The sequence below is a fragment of the Limulus polyphemus genome, unplaced genomic scaffold (genome assembly GCF_000517525.1).
Source record: "Limulus polyphemus unplaced genomic scaffold, Limulus_polyphemus-2.1.2 Scaffold552, whole genome shotgun sequence".
NCBI lineage: Eukaryota > Metazoa > Arthropoda > Merostomata > Xiphosura > Limulidae > Limulus > Limulus polyphemus.
The window spans coordinates 205257-217596 of NW_013666162.1; the positions used below are offsets into that span (position 1 = coordinate 205257).

At 32.3% G+C, this 12340-nt stretch overlaps 1 protein-coding gene across 1 annotated transcript in view; it reads left to right on the plus strand.

Moving 5' to 3' along the window:
• Positions 1–12340, plus strand: part of LOC106459055 — a 66198-nt gene that overhangs the window by 11819 nt on the left and 42039 nt on the right. The window lies entirely within an intron of this gene.

A 12340-nucleotide genomic window follows, 5' to 3' on the forward strand; every position in this document is an offset into this window, starting at 1 on the left:
AATTTAGTAATATATATATATATATATATATATATATATACTGAAAAATGGACTTGGAACAAACAGTCGTATCTCTTAAATTAAAAATCTGAATGTGAGTCATATGATGTTGTTTCAAAGATTTGACTATCACATTCCAAAGCGACAAACAGTTTACAATCCTACTTCAGTAATTTGAATATCTGTTCATTGATTGTAAATAAATATTTTGTTACTGTACTTTACAGCCATAGCTACAAAGAAAAACTTGTTGTATGAACTTACTTAAGTTACTTGTGTAAGTACCAAGTAAGATATTACTCTGTTATGCTACTTAATCCCATTTGGATAATTTGTGTGATCTTGACAAATCTTGGGTGCCAGGTTGCCATGACGACTAAAAATTTCATCATGGCACCTCGTATTTTCTCCAATTTTATTCATGCATAGGGCTGTGCTAAATTGAACTTGGATCTAGAACAGTTCTGGACTCTTGGAAGTCGGCAACTATTTTCACAAGTTAAACTTTTTTTCCAGGATTTTAATGGTGGATTTGGCATTTCTTCATCTTTTTTTTTCGTCTCACAAAATGTTAGTAATTTTTGCACCACTTTGTTTTTCTTCTTTTTTGAGCTTGCTAAAATCTTTGGTTATGGTTGTCATCTTATAATGATCTATTTCAAAATTCTGTGGTCATTTCTTTTATCAACTGCCAAGGAGACACCCACTCTCTAGACCTAAGCTTCACCTGGCTTTTTGACAAAGGCCTGTCCATTTTGACTGTTGTTGCTAGTTGCTAAGTGGTATTATTCACAACTTTTGTTTGTAACCTGGTACTAGTCCCTTCTTTTCACCTGTTTTCTGTGACCTCTTCAGGACCCTTTTTGTCCATCACCCCTTGCCTGGTCCCTCTTGCCATGTGGGTCTTTTTATAATTTTTAGGGCTCTTACATGTTCCCAGTTTGTACCACTGACCTCCTCTTCCTTATATCTTTTGTCCCTGAAGACTTACATTTTATTTAAACTCACTAGTAATCATTGTTTAGACATTCACCCACACTCTATGTCATAAGTACCAGTTGATTTACTCCATGATTGCTCCTTTCTTCCGAAGACTTGGACTGCTCAGGGGGATGATTTGATGATTTACTCGCATTTCTTTCCCTTCTATTTTCTCATTATATAATCATTCCAATCCCAGTAATGTTTTATGTCCAGTTAGAGCTACCTGTTGCTGTCCTGCTCAGACTGCCCCCTTTCATGGGAACTGCCATCAACAGTTTTACATTACTAGGAACTTATTACCTTCCTCTTTAAGCAGTTGGATTTGTCAGCTTATCTGACTGGCATATTCTCGTTTGGGTGAATCTAACCAAATTCTATTTATCGTCTCCTCCCATCAGAGTTGTCATATCATGATCTCTTGCTTCCTTGAAACGCTGACTGTTGGAAGAGGTACTGCAGGCTGGTATACTACCTATACGTAAAACATTATTCTCAAATTACTTACATCTTTGGGCAGTTTCTAGTGACTCTAATTTTTGCCTCCCTACAATTTCTCTAGAGGCTCTCAGGAGGTGAGTTTTGCTGTTCATTTTTAATTTCTGGCTTCCTCATTGATCTTGTATGATCTTCATGGCCCTGACACATTTCATGACACCTTCTAGTGTGTGAAGATAATATTGTAAAATATGTAAAAAAAAAGGGCCAAAAAAAAACCATATAATATGTGGAAATACCAATCACTTAATTCTGTTTAGTGTAATCAGATCATACTGAGTGGCCAGTGCTGCCTCACAGGTAATACTTACGTAAAACTTGCAGTAAGTATGGGATGAGAGTATTGTTAATACTAGTCATCTACCTATTCTCAGTGCCCTTCCTTAAGACGGGGTTTTCCACAATACTGCTTAAGCAGTGTATCTCTCTATTCAATGTGCCTAGCAGAGTCCTCACTAGGGTCCCACAGTGAAGGGTCCCGGACTCTCAACTTTTTTTTTTTCAAGAGTCCCAGTGAAATTTTCAAGGATCCCATAGACAGAATTTAATAAACTCACAAAGAAAGGAAAAAAAAAGCACTTCAATGTTAATGAAAACTTTTATTTACAATGTATACTACATGTTTACCTTCTGCAAGTGGAAAAGAGCATGTTAATGTTCAGTGAATAACTTTCTTTACAATTTACACTGCATGTTGTTTCCCTTTATGAGAGCAAAATAATTTTCATGATAACATTAAAATACTTTTCTTCATCTGAAAATTTTCAAATATCATTTGTACAACCCCTAAAATGTCCGAAGTAAGTATCAAAAGTTTGTTTTTTCAGAAAAACTTTATATTTTATCGGTTATTTTCTTTACCCTAACTCTGTATGAGGTCAGTTGAATTGACTGCTCTTTTAACCACCACAAGAAAATTAGGAAATAATTATAAATTTCCCCTATTTTCTTTCTGGAATGACTTCAAATTGTAATAGAAAACCACGTTTAATTATCCTAAGTAGATTAAAGCTTGTAACGGTATACATCTATTTATACTTAAATTTGATTGTTTTATTGCCTTTTGAACCACGTCTATAATTTGACATCATAACGTGAGCTGCACATTCACCATGTCATTTGCAATTTATACATAACACACGGACTACTCGCGAGTGTACCTCATAAAACTTATTATTATTTATTTTACTTTAGTTAACCTAAAAAAATTTTTATATTTTAGTTACTTTTATAATAATAAAAATACACATGAAAAACAAGAAATAAAGTACTTACCTGGGTCTTTTTTTTTTTGCTCTCGACTATTGAGGAAAATTAACCCAATTTTTTATACAAATTGTACTGCTACATTAAATAATTTCTATTTAATTAAATAATGTCCCAAAGAACACAGAATAATAACATGCAAAAAGGAAACAATGTTCCATAACTATCGCAATTTTTCTGTGTGACAAGAGCTGTTAAAAACTCATCCAAGCTATTCATTATCTGGTATTAACAGGGGAATTGACAAATCTCTATTCAGAAAACAATGTAATATAATATGGCATTTGATAGACAAAAACCTTGGCTTTCTATTGGTTACAGATAATATAGAATTAAACTTAAGAGAGAACTATTTACAAATTCTGAAAGAGAGGATGTGACAGATGGGCATGGCAAGAGGGGTTTGATTTTCTATTTTATTACTCTGTAACTAAATAAGATTGAAGGCTATGTAAATTATGCTTTGTCTAAATGATGGAAACATTATAATGCATAACTTACATTAAATTTCGTACTTCTGGGAGGGGTGGTAAAAATTAGAGAAAAGGGAAGACAAAGATAACAAACATCACAGTTCTCATACAAGGGAAGATTGAGAATTTTTTTAAATATTTCTTTCTAAAATTAAGAACTTAAATAATACTAAACTTTCATTTATTATCAACATTCTGATGCTGAGTTTATTCATATACGTTAAAAGTAAAGTAGTTGAATTAAATTTTGAATGTAACTCTGTGAAAGGTAAAAGGGTTAATCATGTGGTACTTTCACATGGCTTTATTTTCGTGCAATTTATTGTCATTGATGAAACCTATTAGAAGTTGATTGTGGACAGCTGTTTTGTTTGTTATGGTACAAAGCTCAAAGGAAAGTGCTTGGGTTTGTCTTGCGTATGGGGCATTTTGTGGTGTATATCTGGTACCTGGGGGTCAAATCTCGTGTGTATGGGACCTGGGAGTTTGGGTTAACCAGAATCCTGTACCTAGCCATTTCAGCACTTTTCCAAAAAAAATATGACAGCACCTTGTGTAGTCCTGCTCAAACATTTGCTGACTTTAGTCATGGTAACTCATTGAACTGTCTCTTGGTGGGACCCAATTCCAGATGATTGTGCCTGATGAAAGTGGTTCATGCACACTCTCTGGTGTTCTCCCTCACACAGATCCCCCCCCCCCCTATTATTCTAGTGCAGCATGGAGGAAACCTTACTTTTACAGTTCCAAACTGCTGGAGAAGTCACTATGGAGAGTTTTCTCTGCAAGTGGTGCCTTCTTTTAGTAAGAGACTGAGTGGCCCCACCCTTCATTTGAGATCTTGGGCTTGCATACGATCTGGCACAGGACACCCTGCTATAAAATATACCCAGCTATTCTCAGTGGATATGTCCAGCCAGATGTTGCAGGTGTGGGATATTACTCCCTGCATGTGAATTTGATTAAGATGCGACAGCTTAAAGCCTTACCAACACTACACATTCAGATGTTCTGCCCACCAACACTAGATTCTTTTTCTGCAATTCTTGGCTGTCATATCAATGGAAAAAAAAAAGCGACATAAGAGAAATGTGCGTAAAAGAATATTTTTTGCTCGAGGAGGATGCAGTCTCCTACCAGTTGCTGCTCCACCATGTGACCCTCAGTCTTGTGGAAGCCACACCCTGTGGTTTTTCCCTGTCTGTCACTGTTTCAGATCGAGGAGGATGCAGTCGCTCCTACCAGTTGCTGCTCCACCATGTGACCCTCAGTTTTGTGGAAGCCACACCCTGTGGTTTTTCCCTGTCTGTCACTGTTTCAGAAAGGAATTCATATTTGTAATTGATCCACTACCTTCATTGTGAGATTCCAGCCCTTAGTGATACAGAGGAGTATCTATCTATTTGAAATACATTTTCAGATAAAAAAAATGTTACCATTTGAACCAGTGTTTTGGGAAATACAACAATAATAATAATAAATTTTCATAAATCAAATTATTTATAGAGTTGAAAAATAGAGTGAATGAAAATTTTAATAAAAATTTGAGTTTTATTTAAATCTTCAAGTCCTCATCTGATTACATTACTTGAATCATTCTTATTTTCTTCTTATATTAAGTTCAATATTTACATGTTGTTTTTCAACCTTATGTAATATTAATGTTTTTTTATGTGTTCATAATGAATTAAGTAATAATAGTATAACTATTGTTTTTTTTATGTTTTGTTATAAAAATTAAGGCAAAATCGTGAACTTTTAAATTTTACCAAAAAATTTCATGTAGGAATTGGCTCTTTTTTCACAGTTTTAATATGTATATCAAATTTTCAAATGACATTGTTAGGTTGTTAGATTAGAGTGTATTCAATTTTCCTTGAAAATATTTAATAATAATGGCACAAACAACCAGCACCTGTTTTATTTACAATCATATTAGAGACTATCTGATGATAGGAGACTGTTTATATTAAAATTTCAACCAGTACCTATTCTATTTACTGTTACATTAGAGCTTATTTGATGTTAGTAGACTGTTTATATTAGAATTACTGCAATGAAGCATACACATTTCTTTTTTTTTAATAAATTGAAAAATGACAAAACACTTATACTCACCTATATTGTTGCAAATTTATTGACCTTTATTGTAATTTATCTAAAAGCTAAAACCAGTGCATTGTACACATACATTTACTGACCGTGCAGATGGTTGTGTACATTACAAAATCATTGTTTAAGAATGGAGAGGTACAAGAAGTATTAAAAGCTAAATATAATAGATAGATTATGTCAAAAGTAAAAACATAATTTACGGCTAATGAACTGAGGTTTGTTCACCAACTTTTGTTAAAAGAACAGATGTTAAATGACCAGTTAAACATTTTATTTTCAGTTATTTCTCGTGCTTAGATTTTTTTGAAAATATTTTTGTTCTTTGATTCTTTGAAGTATTCAAGTAGAAGAGTAGCTGTTGTAAAGAAAGTTGTTATAAAACATCATTCATTTGAAGTTAGACATTAGCAGTTATCCTTCAACTTAATGAGAATTGCATATATTTGTAGTATTAAAATTAGGTTAGATTTATACAAGACAAGATGAATATTAGAAAATTAATATTAGCTACATGTATAAGTTCTCTGTTTATTGTTTTCTTTGTATTACTAATGGTTATTAACGTACTGCTTTTGATATGGAATTCTTTAAATTCACAGTATGAAATGGTTGGGTTCAATAAAACAAGTTTGACAAAAACAACTGATGTGAGATTGTGTTATATATTTTAAATATATTGTAGTTGATATGGTCTACAACTTTAATGATTAATGATATTTAACTCCTTACTTAAAACTATTGTATGTTTTAAAAATCACCAATCTGTGTAACATTATTTAAGTGGGCAAAACATTTATATGAATTGAGAACTTGTGTTATAATAGTTTCAGGTTTAAGCTTAACCAGATACAGGCGTGAGATCAAAACAGTAAAAGTACTAACAAGGATTAAACAGTTAAATTATTCAACATTTTGCTATGACAAATATGCATAATTATTAAATAAATAATTAAATATATTACCCTGCACCTTATAGTTTGGCATATTTCCAATAGATTGGAATGTTTGAATGGTTGTGTTCTCTGTAAATAACTAGGCCTAACTGCAAATCTTTATTTCTAAGCGAGAATATTGAAAGACCAAAAAATTTTATTTTGAAAATTTAACATTATTGTAACTTTTACTTTTTCTCAGCTTCTGCTAAGAAATATTTCGAAAGAAGTAAAATCAACTGTTCTTGTATTATATTCATATATTCACCCGTTATTGGTCAGTGGTTTCACCACACCCTCTCACTTTGAATAATTTGAACAGTAAAATATTTGCACAATATAACGGGTTATTACTGAAAAAATTTTAAACATCTAGAAAGCTAGTATCATAACTCTTCTGTAATTATTTGTAGAGTAATTAACTAGTTGAATTTGGGGCTAGATGATTGTAAGCATGTTAAACAGTGTAGGGCAGTTTATGTAATTATAAATATTTTGCTTTTAACATGTTCATTTGTTACTTACCACAAATGCTTATACATCTGTATGAATTTACATGTCGGTAATTGGGAAATTATCAGACACAAGCCTTCACAAAACTTGTGTAGCACACAATTAAAAATTTAAGACTTTACATTTTGGATATTTTTAAGAAAACGCTTTCTTGAACTGTTTAACATTACGTGTATTTTACTTAACTATTTAATGTTTTTGAGTATTTGTGAGAAATGGTAATACGTATCCACCAAACAGTCTAGTTATTTCTGAGAGGTTGTGTTAAATAGTCATGTGTGTAAATGTATATTAAAATATATTACCAGTCATTCTGCTTGTATAGATTAACTGCATTAGTCATATCCATGGGTGTGGCAGTTCACTGATCTAGCATCTCTTGATAACCCTTAAATGTTTAAAGGTATTGTAGAGAAAGAGAAAAAACAATTGAAAAAATGTATAGAACATAGGTTTCAGTGCTGAATCAGTCAGAAAAAAGTGTTGGTTATTAAAAATATAAAAACTTACAGTATGTACACTTGGTTTAAGAGAGTTGTTAGAGAATGGTGTGCTTCTGTTACTGTACATTTACTTGTAAATTCACTAATGAATAATAATAATAATAGTTGACTTTAAAGTGTTCTTTTAATCTCCTCCCAAGTTCATCTTAAAGACAAAGAATCATAATTTAAGATAAAATTAGTTTGATAATAGTGTATCCTCCAGCACCAGTAACTGAGTTGGAAATAAATTAATTTTAACATTTCATCAAGTGATGTTAATTAATTAACAGAACCACTTAGTTTTATCAAACCCATTTTAAACTGGAAGAATGCGACAGGGTTATCCTTTGTTAGAAAACAGAAAACAAACTAGTGACATTGTTTATAAGACACTGACTTGCAAAAGAAACTAGTATAGTATGTAAGCTTTCTTTCTTTTGAGTGGAAACAAATTTATATTTACTATGTAATTTTATCTTGCAAGTGTAAATAACTTAAATATAAAATCCACTTTTTTGACATGTAATATAGTTTGTTTGCTTGTAAAATGTCTGAACTATCAGGAGAGTTGAAAAGCCATAAGTGTTTGTTGAGTTACTTCCCATCAGTCGCTAGACAGAAAAGATATTAGAACTTTTGTTTGAAACCTAATCCCATCTTTCTTCTATTCCACTAAAGAGAAACAAACTTTAAATATAAAAAAAAATCTCAAAGACTTCGTTTACTCTAAGGTCATTTGTTTCACACAGAAGGTTCAGCTGAGTAAAAATTAATTCTTAACTAAGGAAGTTAACCACAGCAAAAGTAATTCTGAACAGGGCTTGAAATTAATGCAAGCAAACTAGCATATTACTGGTTAGTTTTACATTGTCGCTAATAAAACTTGGAAGGCACTAGAAAAAATATTGCTAATACATATTTCAGAAGGAAGATAACTTTTGTAGGTTTTGCTTTTGACTATATATATATATATATATGTACACCCTGATACAAGGCTACTGATAGAAGGCTACTGTAATTGTAGTTAAGAAGATTTTTTCACTCGTTGGTGCCATATCCAGGCTAAGGTAAATGGAGATAGTGAGACTGAAGCTTCAACTCCTTTTATTGGTTCCCAAGCCAAACGGGACACGGGCCAGCCAGCTACACTCACACCATCTGGCCTCTGCAGTTCAATTTTTCTGGTAGTGTGGTTAGAAACACTATCCAGGTGGTTATTCACTGGAGGTAATAATGAAATATAAATCATGTAAACTGCAGATGTTTTTTTTTTTCACATTTCTCTTGATTTATCCCTGATTAACACAAATGTTAGGACTATTGACTGTCAGAGTTGGGTACTATAGACTTTTTTTTTTATCTAGGTACACAAGATACACAAGTTTCTGGCTATATCAAGATATTTTAACTTTTGTGAAATATTTTAAATAAACACTGTTAAGTGTAACTAAAATGAGATTTGATATTCGAATTTTTAAAAGAAAACATGACATAGAAGATTTATACATATAAATATGATATATACACATTTATGAACATTTAATACATGAAGTATTGAGTATGAAACAGCTATAATTAATTTTAGACAAGAGTAAATGTTGTTGCTAGTAGCAGTCCTAAATTTGCTAGTGAGTAAAAAAAAAGATAACTAGCAGAGTAAATGTTGTTGTTAGTAGCAGTCCTAAATTTGCTAGTGAGTAAAAAAAGATAACTAGCAGAGTAAATTATGTTGTTAGTAGCAGTCCTAAATTTGCTGCTTAGTTAAAAAAGACATCTAGCAACCATTTGCTAGTGCCCTCAGAAGTTAAGGTTGAGGCCTGTTGAATAAAAACTGATCCTCAGAGAGAGAATACATACATACATATGTTACTGTTTTTCCCATGATATTCTACTACGTAGCATACAGATTGATAACATTAGTTTTATCAAAGATGGAGCAGATGAGAAATGTAGGACAACATGTAGACAATCATTAGCCACTATAAGCACATTGAAGGTGAAAATCATTTCTCTATCCTAGGTTAACCACAGTATTCGTTTTGTATTTAACAACACAGCCTTCCTGCTAGTTTATCAAACTTGCTTGTTTGTCAACAAAACCTACTGCCTTTTCTGCAATATCTGATGCAACTATGCAGAATGTGAGTCTGTTTATATATTAGTTAAATCCCTGCCACACTTTTGAAAGATATGTAGGGCCAGTGCATTTTGAGCTGTGGTTCCAAGCGACACGAGCAGATGAGAATGGGGATACATTCCCCTTGAATGAGGATATCAGTCCATTGCAGGTTAATCTGTAGCGAACAGCTGGATATCAGTCCATTGCAGGTTAATCCTTAGCTAACAGCTTGTAGACTGAAACAAGTGTCTTGCCCAAAGACAAAACAGCATGAGGTGAGTCAGTCTCCAATTCACAACTGTCCGACTACAAGTCAGAAGCACGAAGCCACTGAACCTAGTAAATGCTAAAAAACTTCAGAAGAATGATTTTATTTTGGAAAAGAAAAATAATGCTGCAAAGCAAGTTTTTTTAGGTGTAAGAGTATATAGTTGTTCATCATCTTATCATAGTGTGTTACAAAAAAAACTTATGATTTGGAACTACAAACTGAATGAGGGTCTATTTATTCATTCTTTCTAGTGGTGTACAATACAGAAGTTTTGAATTAATCTATATAAATATAATAGTACTGTCTGTTATATGGGTGTGGATTGGTATGGAGATTCATTAGGTCCATGTGGGGGGGTACATATAAATTTTCAGTTTTGCATTTTGTGGTTTTTTACCATTACTTCGCCCCCTATGGATGGATCTTCAAATTTGGTATGGAAATTAATTGAGTATGTGGGGAGATATATAAAAATTTTCAATTTTGCAATTTTTATGGGCATTTTTGCATTTTTTGACCACTACCTCATCTATAGATGGATCTTCACCAAATTTGGTATGGAGGTTCATTGGGTTCGTGGAGAGATGCATACAAATTTTCAGTTTTGCATTTTGTGGTTTTTATGGGCATTTTTGTGTTTTTTATCACTACTTTGCCTCCTGTTGATGGATCTTCACCAAATATGGCATGAAGGTTTTTGGGTCCATGCAGAGATACTTACAAACTACAGTTTCACGTTTTGTGTTTTACAGTTTGTATGGGGATTTTTACATTTTTCACAATTACATATAAGGGAAGCAACTTTTCATTTCCTAAGATAACCTTTCTTTAATCACGATTTACATAACTTACGTCCAGAAGATGGGTACTCCAGCTACTTTTTTATACAGAAGATGGGTACTCCAGCTACTTATTTATACAGAAGACGCGTACTCCAGCTACTTATTTATACAGAAGATGGGTACTCCAGCTACTTATTTATACAGAAGACGCGTACTCCAGCTACTTATTTATACAGAAGATGGGTACTCCAGCTACTTATTTATACAGAAGATGGGTACTCCAGCTACTTATTTATACAGAAGATGGGGTACTCCAGCTACTTATTTATGTAGAAGACGGGTACTCCAGCTACTTATTTATATATTTTCTTAAAACTTTTGTAGCAGATTATCTATTCTGTAGTAAAAACATTACTGTTAGTTCAATGAAGAAACATGAAATGCTAAAATAAGGAAAGAATAAAGTATTGGAACTTGTACGTGTTTCTTAATTGGAAGTATAATAGCATTAAAAGAAGTTAAAGCCATTTCATAAAAAAGTCTCATTTTTGGAACAAAATATTAGTACAGGGAAAAAGAAGTTAGTTTCAACACTTTCATATGTCCTCTTTAGTTTTACACAGTCTTCTTATGCCTCACTAAGGACTTAAAGTGTCAAAACTGTTTTCATAGTCCTTGTGCTAATAGTTTGTTTCAAAACTGTGGACTGTTTATTATTTTTTATGTTAATATAGCTATACTGTAATGCCATTACAATATGGCATAACCTCAACATCATAAACCTGTTTGTACCCTATTAAGAAACAACCAATTTTGGTGAGATTTCAACCAGAAGATTTAGAATATATCAAGTTTCGTCACACACTCCTACAAAGAACATTATTTCATTTCTTCTACCACTATTCAGTGCTGATGTGTGACAGGTTGGTGTTCCTTAAAAATATATGAATCTAAAGATTTCAATTTTTTTAAAGTTTGTAATAAAGGCTATAGGTAAAATGTCTGACAATTTTTACAGGGGTTAGTTGTAATATTCAGAAGTACATATGCACGATGTGATTGTGTTTTCATTATATTTGTTTCTGCCAGACTGGGTAAATAAAACCTCAGCTACTTGTGTAATGTTACAAATTTGACATTGACCATCTTAAAGCTAAACAAAATTATATACTTCTTCATATGAAGTGAACTTAGGTTTTTAGTTATTTAAACTTACTCATGACCGAGTTGTAATTTCAACATTTAATTTACGCACCTCCTGATAATTTTCATGTAAATTTATGCATTACTGAATTACAGATAAAATTGCTTTATTAAGTTTAGTTTACACAGAAATACCAGAAAGGCTGTAAAAGAAAACACTGTATTAGTAAAAGTAGCAGAGTTTACAATTTCTCCACGTACTTAGATAAACACAGCTACACTTTCATTAAGGTAGTTTGTATAGTGATCACCAATCCTAGGCTAATGTTGTGCTTCTTTATTAATTTATTCACAACTTGGTGTTTAGAAGTCTCAACCAGAATGTTTGATCAGTGTATGTGTATATTTTCAGATGGAAGTCAGAAAAGTAATAAGTTTGAGATATTTTGTACTACCTATACAAGTTATATGTAAATAAACATATTTTAATGCACACTGATAAACACTCTACTGGAATACTTCATATCTTTCAGCCATGTCATTTCAAGCACAAAAACATCTTTTATGGAGATGTAGGCTTTTCAATGGATAAATGCACTTTGGGGATGTGCATGCTTGGTAAGAATGACAGTCATATTCAACTACCGTATTTTTTGGTGTATAAGATGCACTTTTTTTTACCCAAAAATTTGATGTCAAAATCTGCTTGCGTCCTATACACTGAAGGTATGAATAATACATATGTATATATATATATATATA